Here is a 22,537-nt window from a genome sequence, read left to right on the forward strand (position 1 = left end):
AAGGATTCAAAGTCTAAATATATTCAATCAAGCTGAATCAGAGCAGCATCAAATTTTTTAAGCAGGGGGCAAAGAAAACGTCAAGCCAGAACTTTTCCAGTGTATCCACAATCAAAACAGTATGAACAGGGAAAAAAAAATTGAAAAATTGTAGCTATACCTGGAACAATAGGCACTACAACAGAGGTATCTGTTAAGTCTGTGTTTTGGGAAAACTGAAGATAAATTGAATTTTTCTGTTTTATTGGAAACCTTCAGAAAACGAATCTACCTTACTTAGCAAATGCATGAACCCAGTGAGTGTTTCACTGCAGCCTAATGGATATCGTGTCCCTTCTTCAACTCCTCCTTCAACTCACCCCAAAGGTGGTTCACATCTACAGCCCATATTGTGCCTGGTCACTGGCACTTTCACTGCAGGCAGAATTCTGCCAGAAAGAGAAAAAACAGGACAGTGAAAGACTCAGCAATTCCTGTGCATTTCTTGGAGCAGCTCACTGAGACAGCCACTTATGGATTTTGCACACATTTACTTTAATGAACTGACTGGAATTGCACAAGTGCAAATCCATAGGTGGATGTTATTTTGCAGTAGTGGTTCTGTTTAATGAAGAATCACTGCAGGCTTTTCTTTCTGCACAATTTCTTCTGGCTGCAAACCTTCCCACAAGCAGTGTCCAGAACTCCACTGCCACAGAGCAGACACACCTGACCCCTGCAGCAAGTGCAAGCTCTGCCCCAACCACAATTTAAACCATAAGCAAGGAAGCTCCTTTTAAACCAAAATATAGATGCCTAAATGTAGATCAACTCCTTCAGTTTCTCACAGAGCAGACACAAGGACAGCTAGGACAGCATTCGCTTCTGAATTTTGGTTAGATGCTTCTGCAAATTACTTTGCATTCAAACTTCACTCTACAAGCAACAATCACTATGAGAGCTGAGCAACTTGGGGTATGTTAGAAGGCAAAATGGAAGAGAAGTGCATTATTGTGAGCCTTGCTACTGAATAAAATACAATTTGGAAGTGCATGCAATACTGAATGAAACAAATAGCAGATTTTATTAAATTTGATCTCCAATTAAAACAAGTATCACATGTGGTTAAGCCATAGAAACTTTTTTTTTTTAAATCATTGTAACAGAGAGCACCAAAGGAAGATGCTAAGCATATTTTTGGTGACGTTAATAGTTTTATCAACAAAATACAATATTAGCTGAGATATTTATGTAAGCAATATCTTCCAGAGCACCAACAGGATTTAGGAAAGTGAAAAGACCTCTCTTTGGAATTGCATGTGGGATCATCTTTTCTACAGACTGTTTGGAACAGCAAATTTCCTTAGCAATCAGTGGAAATGCTGTATCAATGCAGAGTCTGGGTACACACGGAGCACAAAAAGGCTCCAGTCACCCAAATACATGCCAGTCACTGTGAATTAGGATAAAGTTTACTTCTGCAGCTTTCTCAGTGAACTCTACTATGTCAAATCTGTCAAACCCTGCCTGTACTTTCTCTTCTTTCTGAGGTTTTGTGATTTGCTTTGGGATGTGGGCGTGAAGAAGGGTCACCTCATGTCACACAGGTTTTTTTCCATTCATGGGAACTTTTCTTCCACTTCTCCTCACCATCCTCCCCTTCCCACTGCAAACTGTCCTTTGGTTACCCCAGCCTTTGATGGCTTCACATCTGCTCTCCTGCATTAGCACATCTCACTCCTGAAATGTCCCTTGTCAGCTCCAGCCCCCTATTCCCCTTTAACACACTCCTCTGCGTGCTAAGCTGACAGGATCAGCAAACAAATAACATAATGTATTTGAGCCTTGGGACTGAAAAAATGACTGATGAGCCAAACACACCTTGAGTGGAGAAAGAAAGAAAGAATTCAACTTGACAGGGGAGCTGGACCACGTAAGCCTCCCCCAGCCTTTCATCCTGCATATCACAACAGAAACACTCCAGAAGCATTGGCTTATAAAAATAATTTACTCACAATATCCAGATGGTGAGTGGGGAGAGGAATAGCCTAGCTGCTGGAAGTGTTTTCCCACCTTGTACTCAGATTTTAAAGTTTTAGATAAAAGTGATGTCACTTGAGGTGACTTAGCAGTCTGTGCCCATAGGTTTGCTCTCTAGGCTAGCACGAGGTACAGATTTGTATAATTTGGGTAAAATCTTTTTCTACATCAATAATCAGGTCCTAAATTTTATGTAACAATATTACTTATAGTCTTCATGTGCAATACAGCACCTTTCTTTTGGAGGATCGGATACCAGCTTATTTAAGATTTGGATTGTTAGGGTTTTTTGGGGGGTGGAAGAAGTCATTATAAGATTTTGTACAATTCTGTTATAAAGGCAGATGTGAACATTTAGAGAGCTCAGAAATGGAAAATGAGAATAATCTTGCTCTGCATCATCTTCTGTTCACCTTGGACACTAATATTAAGAAATGTGATTTAATGATACATTTATATGAAGACAACAACAGCTTTATAGCTTACTATACACTACCTTGCTAGGATGCATTTCTTAAATCATCAACAAAATTACCCTCTCTAGCTATGCATTTAGTCTACCTCTCAGCAACTGGAAAGACTGAATTAATCACATTAGCCACAGCCAAGATTTCTTTTTACTTTTTTAAATGGACGTTAACATTAGAATCTCAGATCCATATTTAGACATATAAATAAATAAAATCTTGAATTAAAAATTATGAGCACTGAGAATTAGGTCACCTATGTAGGAGTTTTAATAAAGACTTAAGTACAGCTGAGGTTATTTCCTCCTCGGTTAGAACATTTTCCCATGGGACATGGCAAGTCCATAGCATCAGGCATTACCAAGGACAAGACAGTCCCCAAATGGTTCATCCTCTTCTGCCCACTCAGGTCTCAGTCCTAAGTTCTAAGAGTCCAAATGCTCTGCCTTCCAATATCTGCTCCTTATCAATACTGCAAACCCACCCAAAAACCTCACCCACCTCGAGGGATCCTTGTCCCAAACCCTTCCCTACCCCTCTGCCTCCATCTGAAAATTCCTGTTTGTTCAGCCTTGCTGATGGAACAGTAAACTCACCTCATCCAGAACAATCTGGGGGGATTATTTACACAATTTAAACACTAGCTATTTGTTAATTGAGCTAATCCACTGGATAGAAGAATATTTTTGTGCAGCAAGTCTGCTCCCTATAATTAATTGTAATCCAACACGAGTCCTCTTCCAGGATTTTTCAGGCACCCACAGCAGGCAGTGGCTATTCTGTTTCCTGAAATGAAACCAGCACATCAAAACCTTCTAGCTGAATGGGCCTGACCTTTGTAAAGCAGTGCTATTAATAAGATAAAATAAACTGCAAGACTCCTATAACCAGGTTAAAAACTCAGTAAATAGCCAGGAGACGACACGAAATGAGACCAAGTAGTCTGTGTGTAATGAAGTAGATGATATCCTAAAATTGAATCAGCTTCCAATATCCAAGATCTGCTTTTTAAAATACACAGATACATCTGCATTGGCAAATGAAAAGGCAAAAACTGTATTTAAAGGCAGTCAAAGGCATCCTGTTTCTATCCATTTGTATTCCAGAACAATGATGCATGAAATAATGGCTGTTAACATACAGGTTTGCACATGCTGCCAGATTAAGGAGAAACCCCAAACCAGACTGACTGCAAGAGGAAAATACCTACTTTTCTTCCTATTAATGTGCAGGTCACTTACATGGACATAGAATTGTAAAAACAAAGTTTCACAACTGCATTTTCTTAGTTCAGAAGTCAGGAAGATATACAGCATATATATAAATTCCAGGGAATAACTGGTAATCCATGCACACGTGTGTGCACACAGCATCAGCTGCTGGGACTGGAAGGAGCCTGACACCTGCATCATCTGCTGCTGCTCTTTTCCTGTTTCAGGCAGATTGCAGAACACCAGAAGACTTCAATGCAACCCTTGATGGCAGCAAGATGTTTGGAACATAACCTGCTTTCTCTGCCCCTGAACACTTGTAGCTGCAGCTCCACTCAGCTGCAGCACAAACCCCAGGAGACTCAGCCAGCCCAGGCTGCTCCAGACCCACAACAGCTTTTCAGCTGCTCTTAGATGATTACAGAGGAATTTTCATTAAATATATATATATTTTTTAAAAATAAATCAAATTAAAAAAAACCCAAAAAACTCCAGTATCTAACAAGGTCAGAAACTTAATGTAAGCTCCTAACATGACAAAATTACAGGATCACCTCCCATACATTGAACTCTGTCTCTCTGGGTTAATTACAGAGCAAAGCCGTGCCCCTGTATTGAAGTCCCCAAAGTTATGGTACCACACAGAGGATAAAGTTTAAATTAATCAAAGCCATTTTACATGCTATCTTCACACTCATCAGTTGCATAATGTGACAGAGACAGTCACAGTACAAAACCTCATCAAATGCTTCCAGAAATTACTGCATCACTGCCATATGCTTCGAAAATGTTCTAATGCAAAACCAACTGTAATTCTTTTGCAGTACTCACAGGAAGTGATCAATTCAGAGACACTATTTTCAACCAAAATATATATTTACAATTCATTAATGTACAAAATTCTATTAAGCAACCTAACCAGTATTTTGCCCACACTCCCAAACCAGATGGATTACTGATGTAGAAAATATTTTCTTCTAAGTAGCCTCCCTCAATAGACAACTACTGAATTCTTAGACATCTTGCTTACATAACAAAAAAAGAAAAAAAAAAAAAAAAAAAGAAGAAAAATAATAGACTCAAAACCATAGTTTTTGAAGCCACTTATAGAAAAAGCTTTAAAGAGCCTGAGATACACCAACAGGTGAATTTAATCTGATTACCCACATCCCGTCAAGGATTTCATATTATAACAGGTTGAATTATCAGATAATTCCTGCCAACTGTATCATTAGAAACATTAATAAAATGAAAGGTTGCAGTTGTCAGCTAAGGAGTGCATTGTTAATGTGGCATCCCACATATAATCAAAAGGAGTCAACATGTAATTTCTTATTTTTGAGAGTGGTAGACTATCAATAACACCAGAAATTTAACACTGTATTTTTTTTTCCATCTCCTAATCCAGGCCTACTTAGGAAGAAGTGGTAACTGAAACATTCAGAAGGGTTTTGGGATTCTTGATTGTATCAATGCTTTTATTCCTTACAATACCCAGCTCAATTTTAGTACATCCCCACAAAAGGTCCAGTCAGTGCTTCACACATATAAAATACAGCTTAAAGCAATTTCAGAAACAAAAGCTGGAGAAGAGGAGAGAAAGCAAGAGGCACAACATGCTGCCAAGACCTCATTGTGTATTACCAACTCTCATTTTAGGCATATCTGTGTAATGTGACCAACTATCAGCAAGATTTTTATAGGATATTACTCAGACAAGCAAATAGTACTTGAAATGTCATGCATGGTTCACAGTGGAGCCTTTTCCCCCAGCTTTATTCCCAAATTCCTATAGAAGTGCCTACAGCAACACATAAGAAGTTTCCAGCCATGCAAATCTGTTTTGCATTTAGTCTCAAGTCTTAGCTCCTGGAATACTGTAACGATGTCAGATTTTCAGCTTCTATTAAAAAATATTTTAGCCGTTAGGATTACAAAGGAGAATGTAACAGAAATGAACCAAGAACACTCAGCAGTCAGATAACAAATTAAAAAGTATTCCTATTTAGATATAATTACTTTCACTGCTTGAGCAAGTAACAATAGCAAGCAAATGAATAATTTTGCCTCGTGGTGTTGACAATACTGCTTTGTGCAGTATTAAAAACAAAAGCTAAGGTGGTGAGACAGTCACACAGGGACATGGTCTCGTGTGTGTTTGGTCTGCTGCTTGCCAGTGATGAGCAGCACCACTGCAGGTGCCAGCAGCAGTGCCACTGTCACTCACTGCTGCCTTTGGGGTCCCTTTCCTGGTGGCAGCTCGGAGCACAGAGCCACAAGAACACATTTAACACACACAGGGCTGTGGATGCTGCCAGGAATGGCTGCACTCCTCAGGTCCAGGCGTGTGAGCTCAGTGAAAATAAAAGCAGCGTTTGGAATAATGTTTTATTCCCCTACACCTCATGCTTTCTGGACAGCTGCTGCATGACACACCACAGGAGCTGTGTTTCTGTAAAGAGAGGAGAAAACCAAAGGGGTCTGGAGCACTGTAAAGCCTGAGCCAAACCCTCCTCTGATTTACACTGAGGGGAGGAAAAGGATACAGTAAGAGATGGATAAACCTCTCCTGCTTGCTATAATATAAAGAAACTATTCTAAACAAGCCTATTCTGGAAAACCCCTAGGCTAACAATTTAATTTCCGACTGCAAGGATATTACCTTGTTAAATCAACAGTCAAAGAAAGGTTTTTACTTCTCTCAGTCCTTCTCTTTCCCACTGTACTCCTGCCACCAGATGGAGGGCACATCATGTGGCACTCGCAGGGGAATGAGCAGGGAAAGCCACAACCCTTCCTGTGGCTCTCGACTCATTCCAAACAAATAAATACAGTTTAAAGTTCCTGTCTGGAGGGAGCATTTGGGGCAGCAGCACGAGGACACAGCGAGCGGAGCCTCGCACGCCGTTCCTGGTGGAAAAGCCATACAGCAGTGGTTTTATGAGGAATAAAGTCATTCAATTGAAACTGTGCTGAGAATATAACAGTAATTTATGTAGTTACCAGTTACAGTCTTTAGATTAGGAGATGATAGCCAGCCAATGCAAGATTTATTCTTTCAAAAGGCATTTCTTTCTCGAAACAGAGGGCAAGCGAAGGAATGTACAGTTCTGCTGTAAGCATTGTTACTGCAGAAACAGGGAAAACAGTTTAACTCTTCAGCCATCTGCTACAGCGTGTTCCTGCTAATTTAAGACACAGGAAAGCAATTTTGATGAAAGCAAAAATTATTACAACTTCAGTGAGAACTCAGAATCAGCTGAAAATAGGAGTGAGAAAATTTCTATTTATGTCTGGAAAACTCCCATCTCTTTCTTATTCACCCAGTCTTTGGAACTGAATAAAATGTTTTCTTCTCCTGTTGCTTCTGAGAGATTAAGAATTCCAGAGTTGCCCATAATTAATTTTGGCATGAAGGTAACTACCCTTGCATAGTCTGGAAGACAAATGAAGTGTCAGAGAAAGGCACCCCAGAGTAATTTGTTTCTTACCTTATCTACAAGAAACAGGTGTAATTTTTTAACAGGTGTGATAGGACAGCACTAGACAGTGACTCATCACTACCCAGTAAATGGAAATGTAAGAGAAATACTCTGAGCACTAAGTAAGGAGTGGGAAGGAAAATATAGAAATCAATAAGCAAAACAAAACAATCTGATGCCCTGCCCAAAACCCAAACATGCCTTAGGTGAGCATCCAAGCCATGATGGAGGCTGAGGATCTGCAAGGAAGCAGCCAAGGAAATCCTGTTTGGAGATCCTGGTGCTGGGCTCACACAAATCCCTGTCCCTACAGCTGTGACTCAAACTATCCCCCCAGCTCCAGGGCTGGGCAGGCTGAATCAAGTCAGGGACAGCCCAAGACATGGCACCAACGATAGTTTGGTTTCCCTGACCATCATCATATGCTGGTGCCTGCTGAGGATATGATCAGCCTTCTTCTGGCATCTCTTTCTTTTGGAAAGGCAGGGAAGAGATGTGCCTCAACCCAAGGTGAGGCAGCAAGAGGGGTGGCCCAAATTCCCACTCCTTGCTTCCCAGCAGAACAAAAAGCCACCAACAGGGATAAGGCCACACAGGAGTAGACTGGGCTCCTGGGATGCCACTGTGGGATTACCAGGGAGAGATGTTGCTGTTTGAGGTGGGATGTTATTTATTAACACCAAAAGTAAAAACCTGTCATCCCCAAGCTTTCCTTTCTTGCTTACCTCACCTCTCCCCTATCAGCTTAAATCCTGCTATTCTCTCTCTCTTTTCTCAACTCAAGATTACTTTTGGTTGTCTTATCAGCTTCCTCCAGACTGATAGTTTCAAAGGCAGATATATCCTCAACGTGTGTGTCTGACAGGTTTGGCCTCACTTTTTATGACACCTGTGCTGACAGCATATCACCACCACAGATACACACAACTGCAGCTGAGCAAGCCCAAGGACTCTGCAGCCAGAAGAAACAAAACTTTTCTTCCTTTTATATAAAGATTTCCACTGTAACCTTTCCACTAAATACAAATTATGAGCCCTGGGAATTTTATGTAGTCAGAATGTGTGAGTCAGTCAGTACAGATTCAAAAGGTGGGCAAAAGCCTCAATTTCAGTCAAAAACTGAAACAGAAATAACAACTGAGTATTACTAAAAAAGGTGTTAACCACCCTTTAACCCTCCAAAATGTAATTTTTCAAAATTTCAATCAGCTTTTCCCCGAGCAGAAAAATAATGGAAAACCATTGTTTCCACTCACTCCCAGAATCACCTGGAAATCAAGGTCAATCACATCGAAGCTTTGACACACACAGTCCTTATTCCTGGATTTGGTGCATTTAGTGTCTTCCTGTCTGGCAGTCCAGCTAAATCCAGACTCCAACTTCCAAACCCAAAAGATCCAAGAGGAGCTGAACAATCAACATCTGTTACCATTCTAACAGCTGTGAGTCCCAGTGCTCCTCATCTCAATTCAGTATCACCTGAACACAAACGGGAAAAAACGCCTGAGGAAAAAAAAAAAAAAAAAAAAAGCACCCCAAACCCCACATTGAATTCAAAAGTCTATCAAAAATGTTAATAATTGCTCCAGAGTAAACTGAGAGTGAAGTGAGAATTTAGGAATATCAGTATGTCATCAAAACGTTTCAAAAAGCATGGCTCTCTCAATTCAGCACAAAATTACTTTTGTTGCCCATGAAGTTCACAAAAGCATCATCAGAAGTCAGTCAAGAAGCAGGGGGTGGGGGGAAAATGACCAAAACCCTCCTGGTGACTAAGAGGTCTTCCAGAGAAAAGCAAGAATGTTACCTGGAATAAGCATTTCAGAGAACTTTCACAGAGGCTGTAATTTTCTAAAGCTGCCAATATGACACATCCAATACCACTGATCAGATATTGGAAAAAGAAAATTTTTAAAAAGTCTTAAATAAGTGTACTCATTTAAAGTGGTGTTAACACTAAAACCAGAAGAAAACAATAATCTTATGCACACCCACACAAAGAGGTAAGGATTAAGACTGGAAGAGGATATGCAACAACCTAGCCAGGTGTTATCCACACCATGTTAACTTCAAATTTCCATATTACAATGACAGCACATCAACTCATTATTATACATGTGTTCTGATGATAATTTTCCAAGTTATTCACCTGAATATAGCTGATTCATTAAACTAAGTGCTTTTGTTTTGGTTAGAATTTGTTTTAATTAGTAACGCCGATGTGGCTAAAGGCAAGAAAAGGAAAGAAAAGATTTCTCATTTTCAGGTTTATTGATCACCAAAGGTAGTTTAGCAAGTACATTATCAACTGAAAAGTAAAATCAAGTCCCTCTGAAATCCACAAAAATCTGATGTGTATTGATAAAAGGAAATAGTTTAAAGAAAATTTCAAATGAGTATCTAGCAGTTATTTCTGTCAAAAGTAATCTCTTGGACTTTGTGCACTCATTGCATGAGCTGAATATGAGGTAACTTTTCATCTGCTTTTTAAGTAATCTGTTTGAATTTAAGCTGAGTTTAAATGGAATATGAAGACATATTTGCTGTCTTTTTAAAACAAGCAGTAATAAACCAATCGCTACAAATTCAAAAGGGAACAGCTGCTTATTAAAGGAATAGGTCAGCAATAAAAAAAAAAGGTTTGTTTCATTAAATAAAGTTCTGTATTAAATTATGTTTGTACATGATTTGCAATTCAAGCGAAAGCAGAGGGAAATAGCTACACCAGTATCATTAATAAAGCCTGAAACAACAAAGTTCTGGATAGAAATAATTGCAAGAGCTGCATGGATCAACAGCTTCCAGCTTTGGCTCTGAAAGATTCAACAAACATGAAAAGGTTTTGCATGACTGAAAACCAATACTGGAGCCTACAAGGGGCAAAACTTCCTCCTGACACGAGGCCAAAAGTTTTCAGTGCAGGAAACATCTCCAAGGCTTCCAGTGGCCTGGTCAGTGCTGCTGCAAATGGTGCAAAGGCCACTGCAGGTGCCCCGTGCCCAGGAGATGCCACATCTGCCACCACAAGAAACTTGTGCTTTTTGCCCTCTCCACCCAATTAAACCTCCCATTTATGCAAAAGTATCACCAAAAAATTATGGATAAAAGCTTTGCCTCCCACCTCCTTTGATAAAAATATTGCGAAGAGCAGCCAGGCAACATTTAAGAAGGAATTATGTGTTTAGGTGCTTAACGAAAATATGCATTTGCCTGATCAAAAAAAAGGAGAAAAAAACCAAACAAACAAAAAAAACCAAAACAAAACAAACAAAAAACAAGCAAACAAACAAAAAAACGAAACCCAAAAACCAGGATTTTTTTTTTTTTTTTTTTTTTGTGGAAGAGTCAGAAACACCTCAAGGCATAATACAACCATTAGGTGAGCTGTAATTATTGACTGTGAGTTCCCAGAGAATGCTCTGCTGCATTTGGCACCAGCACAGAACAGGAGGCAGTTTCAATTACATGCCTGATCTGTGAAGTTTATTGATCTTCAGAAGCAGGGCTAAGTCTTAACTGGGAAAGCTCAGATGATGCTAAAAAGGTCTCCTGTTTACCTTCTTGCCTTTTTGTCGCTGCTTTTAATTAATTAACAGGATTGCAGTCCATGCCTTTTAAATTTGGCATAGCTAAATTATGAAATACACATTTCAATATTTTCTTAATTTCTCATGTGAAAAGTAGAATATTTCAAAGGTGTTTCCTGTTGACACAATTTAACTTATATTTTAAGCTTTAAGATTCTTAGCCAATTTTTGTCTGAAATCAGAACATTTTTTCAATGAGGGAAGTGAAAAGTTGTCTTGAAGAGAGCTTGCTCTGCTATCATACTCTCAGAACCCACCTTCCTTAACAGAAATAGAAATTACATATATAATACATAATAATATATCTAGTACTATATATAATATATAGTACTCTTTTGTTTATCTTACACATAATACCAAGACTAATGCTCACAGGGCAGAATTTACCATTGTATCCAATATATTGCTGCTGTTGAAAATATAAATTCACATTTTCTGGAATTTAATATTCTGCATCATCAATGTGATATAAGTATGAAGTGTTATGAGTATATAAGTAGGAAAAAAAATATTGTTAGCTTGGCAATGTTAATTTTTCCTCACTAGTTTGGGGTTCTTTTCCCCCACAGAAGGCCACTGCAATGGAGATGCCTCCTGTGCTGCAACCACCACTGCAGTTCTTAGTGCCACAAGAGGGTTTGTTTACCTGTTTGAAGTGGCAGCATTGCAGTCCATCTTTATGGATTTTACAGGGATGTTGATTCCAGTTTAATGAGCATCAGAGAGCATCTGGCAATTATACTCCTGAGGAAAGCTAACTGATAAATTTGCAGACCCGCTGCAGCAAGGCTGGCAAAATCCACTCTTTAAAAACAGCTCTCAAATGACCATTCTGTGTCTGGCACACACAGAAAAGTTTACAAAGAAGGAGCTCCTACTTTACTTTGAAAGTCATTAGTAAGACATTAATTGCCATACCAGAACAAAGCTCTCATGAGCTCGGGTTCTTTTCTAAATCAGATTTTCCCAGGAGCACAACTCCTCATGGAGATGTCCAGCAGCAGGATCACAAGGAATTGTTCTCTTCTGGAAGGGAGTGAGAGTTGGCCACCACACTTTCCAGGAGAAAAAGCTGCTAGAAAACACCTGGAAGGACCAAGGCAGACAGGTGTTGGCATGTGAGCTAGCAAGGTGGCATGGGAATTCCCTTGGTGACACAGAGTTATACAATTCTGGGAAAAACATTCTGTGGAAGATGCAAAAATGACCCGAGTGACTGATGCAGTTACATGAGGGAAACTGAGAAGCATCTGAAACTAAACACTGACCTAGTGCACTGTGTGAGTACAGTTCAAAGACACGGTGCTCAACAAATAAAACATGAGAATAAAAGCAAACAGCCCTTTTCATCCAGCAGCAGTAAAACCAGAGGGCAGAAAACGACGCTAAATCGCTTAACGCTTGTTGCGCCAACAAACCGTATGTGAGAGCTGCAAAATCCATGTCTCAGGGTAACCATTCCCATGCAACACGGGGCAAAAGAACTCAGGGCTGCCACCAAAGTCAATCTAAACCCACAAAAATGACTTACCCTGGGAATGGTGGTACGTGAAGGAGGAAATGGCTGCGTGAGGACCACAAAGCCACCAGAAAGCAGAGCAGTGTACAGGCACTACTGTGTAAAAGCAAGGAACTTGAGAGGGCTTAGTTAAACCACATAAATATAAAGGTGGTGACAAAGAGTCTTCCATTATTTTGGTGATTCTCAAGCACAGACAGCAGCTCCCAGGGCTCTTCCAGGGCTAAGCACGGCCTCCAGTGTAAATGTGAACTGAGGACAGAAGTGAAAAGAGCAAACGTCTGGGCAGCACAAAAAGGCAAAGTGAGAAACAACTCCATGATGACCTGCTTGTGATCTCACCTTCCTCTGGGCTGCCTGAGCGCTTTGCAGAGCTACACCAACAGGACAGCTAATGAATTTGGAAAGTACCAGAACAATTTTAAGTAACTTCAGGTGTTCAAATAAACAATCCTCCTTTTTAGTCAAATATGAATAAAGTTGTGTTTTAAAGAGAAAAACCCATTTCTAATGCTGAATAAATACAGATTATAAAATTCCTTCTTCTAATTTCAGATTTAGACCGTACAGAATAACACATTAAGAGAACTTTATGGTTCTTCACATTCTTAGCCTGGGACTCCTACTCATTTGGTCCCTCTTACTCAAATTCTTTTCACACCTCTCATATGCAAGTGCAAGATTAAAAAAAAAAAAAAAATTGTCCTAGATAGGGCAGAGATTTTTGAACACATTTCATTGGGCTCATGTAAACTTTTTTTTCTAACCACATTAGAAACTTGTGTTGGCTAAGTGATTTTTAGATGTCACTACTGCAAACATAAAATTTGTGCATCAAACTGACTGGAAGGATTTAACAAGATACACAGTTCTTCATGTGCAGATGTTCAAATACAAAGCTTTTAGATAAAAACTAAGTATTTACTGTAAAAACAATAAATTAAAAAATAACAATTGTTTGCTGTTTCAATGAAAGGTGTGTCTTAAAAAAAGAGATTAATTCCTGATATCAAGCTGACCAACTGAATTAAATTTTCAATAATTATTCTGTTAGTAGAGTTTAAATCTCTCTCCTAGTAGAGATTCAAATATTAGTTCCATAATACCTCTGTAAATACAAAAATTCCCAACATCTCAGCTGTCTTATTTCTTCCAATAATCCTGTGCCTGAAAATGTGTCTGGGGTTTTAAAACACAAACTTACAAATAACCCAAAAGAACCCAAAACCAAACCAAAGTAAAACCAAAACCCTAGCACACCTGGGATGCTCAGAGCTAAGGCACTTCCCTTATTCCCTCATCCCACTTATTTATGAGGAGCTCCAGGGCACAGTGTGAAACATATTTTGGCAGCAATTACAGTTTCAGGGAAACTGATGTTCTGAAGAAACAAAATACTTTGCATTTACAGTGTCTTTGGTCTTCTTTAACCTTCAAACTGTTTAAAAACCCAAAGATAATTTTTACTCTGCGTATTCCACGGCATCAAACTAGCACGTCTCCAAAGCTGAGAAAACATATGCTGTCAGCAAAGAACAAAATGATCTCTTTGATACTAATACCTGTGATAGTAGCATGATAATAACTATGTGTGACAACTTCTCCCTGCTCTCAGAATAATTATGGCTCTCCAGAACTCAACATCTGCGTTACCAGATGTTACTGTCAACCACGTAAGCAAAAGCACTGCAGAAACCTGGCCAGCCTCCAGAGCTTTAGTCTCAATACCTCAGCAGATGCAGGTGGTTTTCAGTAGTCCAATATTTGGAGCACCAAGCCATGCAAATCCACTTGTGTAAACAAGAAAACAGCATCAGCAAATAATGCATCATACCCAAACAGGCTTGGTGCACTCTGGGACTGACATTTCTGCCAACCCAAGGAGAACTGAGATGAGATTTAGCATGTCTGACACAAAAACCAGTAATGTTACGACATGCTTCTGTCTGAAAATTCAGTTTTATTAAGTTCTTTTAACATTGACTTTCACACACGAACACATGTATATGCCAGCTGGATGACACACGAGCTATTAAAAAACAGGCATGGGCAGCAGAATCATAAAATATCATCTCAAACCCATAAATCATTCACTCTTAAGATATAAGTGGCATCTTAGCACCAAACTGTTTGCCTGTACAGGATGATTTACACACAGTGCAGCTTTTATGGAAGAATTTTTCTTCTGTCTATGTACTTCTAAACTGCTGCAATCTGAAATCAAATTATCTTCAGCAGGGAAGCAATCCAAACTCCAGCTGAACTTTCTAAGTGAAAATAAACATATTTAAAATGGAATTAACTGTAGCCAAAGGGTAACAATCTTTCATAAACGTGCCTGAAACCCGTGGATGCTGAACCTTTTTTATTTCACACTGCTTAACTATTAAACTTAACTATAAACCAACAGGTTTATACCAAGTGAGAAGAACAAGTCTCTTTTCTACTAATGACTCCTTCACCATTTTGTTTCCACAACCAAGGAGAGATGAGCCTGCCCTATCCTTTGTGGCCAGACTTTTGTTTCTTAAGTCAGCCCAGGACATCCCTTTCCCAGAAGAGGCAGGAGGAGAGCAGCTCTGCTGCTTCAGCATCTCTCCAGTCCAGCCCTGCTGAACTCACTGCTCCTCTTTTCCTCCTCAGTAACCCACTGTGGATTCCTAGGGCTGCAAAAACATTTTGGGAACCACTCACCCAACACCGTGATGGGCACACAGAGGGTGTTGTCACAAATACAGATGGGCTTTTCCTAACAGTTGCCCCAAAGCATTTCACACAAGCAGCAAGTGAGGTCTAACGTGCTTATGCAGTTTATTTATAAATTAGGGAGGTGTGAGTGGAGGCTTAAACGAGATGTAAACTCCTGACAAGAACAGGATCTGTCTGCTAGATCTCAGCAGAGCCGTGCAGGCTGAGAGGTAAAGCAAAGCAGGTTTCACAGCCAAAGACTGCATCCAGTATTTGGTACTCGGACATGAATCTCTAAAGGGTAGTGAATGCAGCTCAACCTAAGTGTTCAGATAGGTAATTAAGTCAGAAATCATTAGGGCCTTTATGACAGCTCTACAGCACTAAAAGTCAAAGTTTCCACTATAAAACTACTTCTTCATGCATGTAAAAATTAGCTGTCAGAATTATTTCTGGGTTCAAATATGTCTCATAAGCTCTTCACCTTCAAGCAAATTAAACTGAAGTGCCCAATCATTTTTAAATGGCATACCCAGTGAGTTCTAGGGAGGTTGCAGTCTGATACAATTCTGAATATTCACCCTTTTAACTTGAACTTCAACAATTAAGATTTCCTTAGCAGTGGTAGCTTCACCCTCTCTCCAACTCTGTGCTCACAATTTTCTCATTTTCTACAATTATGGCAAAGGCTGTATCCAAAATTAAGTAGCATAAGCTACACGTGCAGGCATTAATTTTTAGGAAAACACAGGCTGTGTTACTACTGGTTATTGGCATTTTAGTGCCTCACAACAGTGGAATCTGATTTCAAGGCTCCAGAACACCAGCCACTGTATAGAGAGCAAATAAAATCACTCACCACTCTAGAGAGCTCTCAGCCTAGACACCTGATAAACCAGATTAAAATCCACATATTCATGGTCTTTAGTTATTCTGGTCCCCCAATGCACAGAGGTGCTTCTTTTAAAAAAGATTTAAAAAAACAAGTGCCTATCAATGCTTTAACAAACTCAGCCTTGCTGGGATTTGTCTCTGAGAAAATATGGACAATAAGGATTATTTTATTTATTTATGAGTTAAAAAAAAAGAAATCCAAGTGTGCTATTCCATTTTCCTCAAGTGTGCAAAGACATGCTAGATATCTCATCTAACAAAATGAAAATATTAAAATATTTCCACTGCTAACTATAAATAATGGAAATTTAAATAAAGGAGATAAGTTATACAATTGCAAATTCAGAACAATTCTGGAAAATTCAGGAAAATAAGTGCATAGTAGGAAACCTGAAAAAACAATAATGAAATTTTTTAAAATATGATCTGAAAGAGGACTTAATTAGTTAAATAATTAGTTATACATCTAGACCATTACAAAGGGTGTTGCAAACTGGAGCTCTGTTTCAGTGGCAAAACCAGAAAGTACAGTTCAGAAACATTTAAAAAGAATACAATTTGCCTTGGTTCATCATGTGGCTTTATCCTCCTCTAAGAAACACAGCTCCACGTCCATGACTGTCAACATATTGCTGAAAAATGATACTTATAAATAATTTTAATTCCAAATTATTTTTATTAGGGGTTTTTTTGAGTTCTTTCTGACTGGAACCATAGTAATTTACTGAATTACTAAATTACTGAAGTGCTGAATCTATGTTTAGTCAACTAATTCCTTCTGCTGAGATCTGCTAATATAAGAAAATGAGAAAAATTTCACATGATATTAATGGAAAAACTAATTTAATGTATTTGATTATTTCTTTAAAGAAGGGTCTAAACAGCATTAGCTCAGGCTTTTGGATTCCCAGTGCATAATAATATTAGTGTAATAATTCATGCTTCTCTTTTGTTTAGACTTTTTGATCTTTTTTAAGGAAAAATAAAATATAGATAATGAATTTGATTAAATCAAAACATTATTATAGAACACACACTCTGAAAAGCAAATTGAATACCATCAAGGAGCTTTTCTTGTCTTCATTCCATCTTCATTTTCCCTAAATAATTAAACTTTCTCTGAAAATTCAGACTTTCAGCTAAAGAGATAACTATTTTGTGATGCTGTACTTTAACATTTGCATGTATTCAAGGCTGCTGAGAGACAATATTTTCAGTGGGTATGAAATTCTTCTGGTAAATAGGGAAAAGCAACTGAAAACTTTGTTACATTGCCTTCAAGATCAAACCAGGACTCCTCCATTTCATAAAACCACAGCCAGGTCATTACTTGTGAGCAAGTACTCACTGTAATTTTCCATATCCAGCAAATGTGCTCCCTCACAGAGCTAGTGTTGAAGTAATGCTGTAAGTAAAAAACATTTGATTTTCCTGTATTCTCACATATTCCCAGGGTGGCTCAAATGCTGTCTCAAGCCCGTGCTAACAGAGATCCATCAGCTCCCTCTCAGCTGTAATAACAACAAAACAATCTTGAGCACACACCAATGTTTCCAAGGTTTCAAACACTGGTGTGGGCAAAATAAAATAAGAGGTTTTCTGACAAATTTCGATAACGTTCACAGCTGAGGAGAAGTAAATATATTGTTTGTAACACAAAAAAAAAAAAAAAAAAAGCATTAAGACATCTCCTAGCTATCTGGTAAGGAACACTAATTTTCTATTACTATCAAGTCATCTCTTTAAAGGATTAAAAACAGTACTACAATATATTTTTGATGCTTCTGGAATAGCTGCCCTAGCAATTCTTGATATGGCCACACATTTTCTTTTAAGTTATCTTTTTAGTAGTTTTATGAAGCACTATTTACATCCTGTATCACAATCTGGCATAAAAACCTGAAACTATTTGTGTATGGCTACAGGAAACCTTATTGCAATTATTGCCATCCCTCTGTGTATGAAATAGCTTTCCTCTCATCCTGGAAAAAGAAACTCTTTTTCTTTTGGAGTAATAGATCTTCAGTTGCTGATGGAATATCACCATTCTTGTCCCAGAGTCACTCTCCATGAGTGGCACAACAGCACATAACAAATACTTAACACTCATCTTTAGATAAATCTGTTTTCTACCTCTGCTGAACTGAGTCCCATAATATAATGCAGCCAGCAACCAGTGTCTAACACACAATAAATAAAAGGTGTTAAAATGTCTTTATGTACCAGGAGATCCAGTATATAACTAATGCTGAAGTTAATTCTTTTGGGGTAGACTGGGTTATTCAAGAATCAAAATTCAGTGCAAACATTCTGAATTCTTTGGAGGATAATATAAATTTGGAGCAAATGTGTAAGGAAACCATTTAGAGAATATCCTTCTGTGCTCTGGATGTGTTAAAAAAAGACTGGATGTGGCACTGAGTGCCATGGTCTAGCTGAGGTGTTAGGGCTGGGCTGGACTCTGATTTTGAAGGTCTCTTCCAACCTGGTGATTCTGTGTGTGACAAGTGCCGCAGGACTGCCAGCTGCTCTTGCCTAAGAGGATGCAAACGGGAGCAGATCTCAGAGATTCACCTGTTCTGGAGAAACCAAACACAACAGCAAAGGAGGATCACATGAAGCCCTGAGAAGTCAGAAGATGCTGGTGCCATCACACCCTTTGCAGTGCCCAGCTCAGCTGAGATGCCCGGGGAGAACCCTGGGGTTTCCTGAGGCAGGAAAGGTCCCTGAGGAAAGGCAGCCAAGCATTTAGTTTTGGTACACACAACTGCACAGTCCTGCTGGAAAAGCTCCAAAGCTCGTTTTGCCAACACTGAGGAGGCAGCAAGCCCAGCTGGGCCAAGAGGAACCTTCCACCAAGGAGACCCAGAGCTCTGGAGCACCAGGGCACCTTGGGGATCCTCTGGCAGGACCTCACAGCCCCCTGAGCAAGGCAGGGACTGTGCAGGAATGTCACTGAAGAGTTTCTCACTTACCTAATTTGATACAGGATAATTTGATCTTTAATGTCAGTCTTAATTACGTTAACTGAAGGGAAGGGATCCCATCCGACCGCCAACATCTAATCCTGCCATGACTCATCCTGATCTGATTAACTGTTTCCCACACAGGGAAACCTCTTTAATGTCAAGACACACTGAGTCAGGAGGAGATGAGAGAGATAGAGGAGAGACCCAGCCCTCCATGAGCCTCATTCCTCCTCAGGAATCTGTGATCTGCACACGACTGCTGAGGCTGCAGCGCTGGCAAAATCTGGAAAAAGGGAGTTAGGCTAATCCAGGCAGGATGAGACACAAGCATGTAAAACCAATTTCCAAATCCACAAGACTAAAGGAGGATTTAATTTATTTAGCTTTGTATTTCTAGAATAATACCAAATTATTCTTGTTTTAACCGAGTCTGCTTCTTAAAAAAAAAAATGAAATTAAAAAAAAATTTGCTAGCAAAGAGCTGCAAATCCCAGATAATGCCCAGCATGTTCACAATGCCATGAACAGCTACCTGTGCCTTCCAGGAGCTCTGTGACAGCACCCAGCTCCACCCAGCTCCTGCCAGAGCTCCTACCAGAGACCAAATCCTCTGGTTTAGCTCAGTTTGTTCATCAGGACAGATTATCAAACCCTCTCAGGCATCCTAGCAGAAACAGCTCAAAAAGAAAGGGAAAAAAAAATTAATTCAAAAACTTAGTCACAAATTTTATTATTTTATTCATCTTGGTATACTTCAATACAAGCTCTGAAAAGACTGATGAAACACAGAGATGAGGGGAAAAAATAGAAAGAAATCACTATATCATCTCACCTTTTCTATGCTACAGATATATTCTGCCTTGTGTTGAACACTTTGGCTAAAGAACATCCAACAACAGAACAAAGCCATAAAGGAATTGGTTCCATTAATCAGCTTTTCTGTGCTGTGTATTTCTACTTGTAATTTAATGCTGGATTCTCCCCCAGGTATCTTTTTTTAAGTGGAAATAGTGCTGCACTGTAATCAACTAACTTCATCTTATGTTCTATATAATACTTATGTCAATATGAATGAGATAAACCCCCCAAGCTGCATTTATATGTAAGGACTGTGTCCTTAATAACTCTCTGGGCATTTATAACACAGCCATCATGGTACTTCAAGTTTTTACCACTTCAAAGGAACTGTGAACACAAGAAGTATTTGTGGCCCTGGGATTAGAAGCAATCAGGCTTCAGCCACAACCACAGGGAGAAGTGGTGCCAAGCACTGGAACCTATGACAGCTTTGAGAAGTGCTGTGTAAAGGACAGAACTTCAGCTATTATGCAAAATTACACCTGTGTATTCACACAGGCTCAAAACCCCATATAGAAACGGACAGCTATACAAATATATATGTTTCTGTCTGTAGATAACAGCCTTTACAAAAGTTATTAATTTTTTTAAAAAACTCACACATTTTCCACAGGAACAAAATGAATACATGTATTAACATCACGCCTTCTCTATCTTCTTAGCACATAAACTGAATAATTTAAAAACAATATCCCCTGCTAGGATCCTGAGAAACCATGCCGATTTAACTTTTTTCTTTGAATTTAATTTTCTTAAATAGTTTCCAGAAATATTAGTAAAGAAAAACAGGCATTATAATACAGAAGAAAACCATTTGTATTTTTTAGGTCACTATTTGCACTGCTTGCTAGGTTCCATTTGCCTTGCACTAAGCATGTTATGAATAATTCAGCTCCTTGCTTTGTTCCCTAAATAGTTGACAGGGAACAGAAACTTTGTTCATGACCTGTATGGCCTTTTTTGAAGCCTGCCTATTTATTTAATAATGCACATCACAAGGTCCATCACCCAGGCTGGCATCTATTGAAAATAAAAGCATTCAATAACAATTACCAACAAATGACCATAAAACAAGTGACTTCCCAGAGCTACCACCTTTTCCTCGCAAATAGCACTCAGCCAACTATTTCAATAATTAAATGCTCTCAATCTGCACTCAGATTCCAGAAGCACTGGGAACACCTTCCAGCCTGTAACTGTAAATATCTGAGCTCTCTGCTAAGGCACAGCTGCCCTGCTGGGACAGAGAAAACAAATCTCCATCTGACACACTGACATTTCCATGGGCTCCTTGCACATTCTGAACTATTGATCCTTCTTCTCACTGTCTCACCTCTCCAAATTTTGATCAAGTCCTGGGCTTCTCTGGTCTGTGGGCTTCAGTAAGTCACCTGAAGCAGCAGCAAAATGTGATACTGTCAGGAGCATCACACCTTGGCTGCTGAGTCAAGGTAATTCTTCGAAATTCTGGCCATTTCATCAGTTCTGTATTACCAGAGATTACTGCAGGGGTCTGCAGCCTTCCACAGGAAAGACATTCCAAATCACTTTCTTCCTCCAGATCCAAACCTCAGTAAAATACTACAATTGTTGCAAACTTCTGTCTGTAGAGCTTTCCCAAATTTCCTGGAGAGAAGTTAATCTGTGATGGGGTCCTGACCCTTTCAGCAATAGTGACCTTTCTCCTGAAGCCTCACACAACCCACTTAATTAGCCAGATGGCTAATGAAGATTGAGTACCCATTAAAAAAAAAAAAAAAAGTAAAACAAATAAGATCTTAAAGTGTTATTTTTAATGCTCATTTTTGGTTTTGTTATTTTCTCTACTCTGTTAAATAACACATTTTCACAAAAGAGAAATAAAGACATTAAGCTGGTCAAGGACCAGACATTGCTTTGTGAGGAACTGTCAGCATACAGACCCCAAATTCACCAAATAGGAACAGAAATCATGAGGTCTCCAAGAAAAAAGATTTCCAAACAATTTTGCTTCTGAGCTATTTGAACATTCTGTTTCAATAGTGACATTTCAATTCACTTTCCAAGTTTCACATTTCCCAAGGAAGGAAAAAGAAGGGAAAGAGAAAATTCCATCTTACTGGAAAATTGCAGCCTTTTCAACCTTGAAGAAATACTAATAAACCAAGCCGAGTATGAGTCAGTATTTTAACTTGTAGAAGAACATATGTAAATTTGTGGCAACTGGATGTTTCCAAAGGCTACATCAGCTTACGTGAAGGATGAGAAAGAAAACACCAGCTTACATGAAGGATGAGACTTGAAAATGTGTATTTAAAAATCACCCATTACTGAAACTGAGAGAAATCAGATGTACACACAGAGCGGGAGGCATTATTAAACTTCCTGTCCACGAACAGTACTACTTAAAATTAAAAATTAAAAATTTAAAAAAGCCAACTTCTTTAATTTTGAAGTCTTATACTTCACAAGTTCCAATATTGCCAAGGAAAGCCCCAACTTTGCAATGCAACCCATATTTGTTTCATTCCACAAACTCATCAGCTTTCAAAGAGAATTGAACTGAGACTAGAAGCCCCTTAACAGAAGACTACTGCAGAATGACACCATTAAAATTGATGATTATTCAGACAATATAAATTTCATTATCCCTGATCGATCCTGAGCGATGTTCCCTGGCAACCTTCAGTTACAAATTCTGCATGAACAGTAACTTAATACAGTACAGCAAATTGCAGTTAGTTAAATTCAGCAACAGGCTGACTTATCAGGCTTCCAGCAAGTAGCTGTCATAGGTTCTGATGGCAGGGAACTGCTTGTCAAAGCACCACCAAGAAGGGCTGAGAAAACTCCTTCCCCTCAGG

General features: G+C 39.0%; 1 protein-coding gene across 1 annotated transcript in view; it reads right to left on the reverse strand.

The window, feature by feature from the left end:
- The window catches only part of NAALADL2 (N-acetylated alpha-linked acidic dipeptidase like 2), a 413,827-nt gene that overhangs the window by 190,582 nt on the left and 200,708 nt on the right, over positions 1-22,537 (reverse strand). The gene's annotated exons all lie outside the window — the stretch shown is intronic.

The sequence above is a fragment of the Lonchura striata genome, chromosome 10, assembly GCF_046129695.1.
Source record: "Lonchura striata isolate bLonStr1 chromosome 10, bLonStr1.mat, whole genome shotgun sequence".
NCBI classification, from domain to species: Eukaryota; Metazoa; Chordata; class Aves; order Passeriformes; family Estrildidae; genus Lonchura; species Lonchura striata.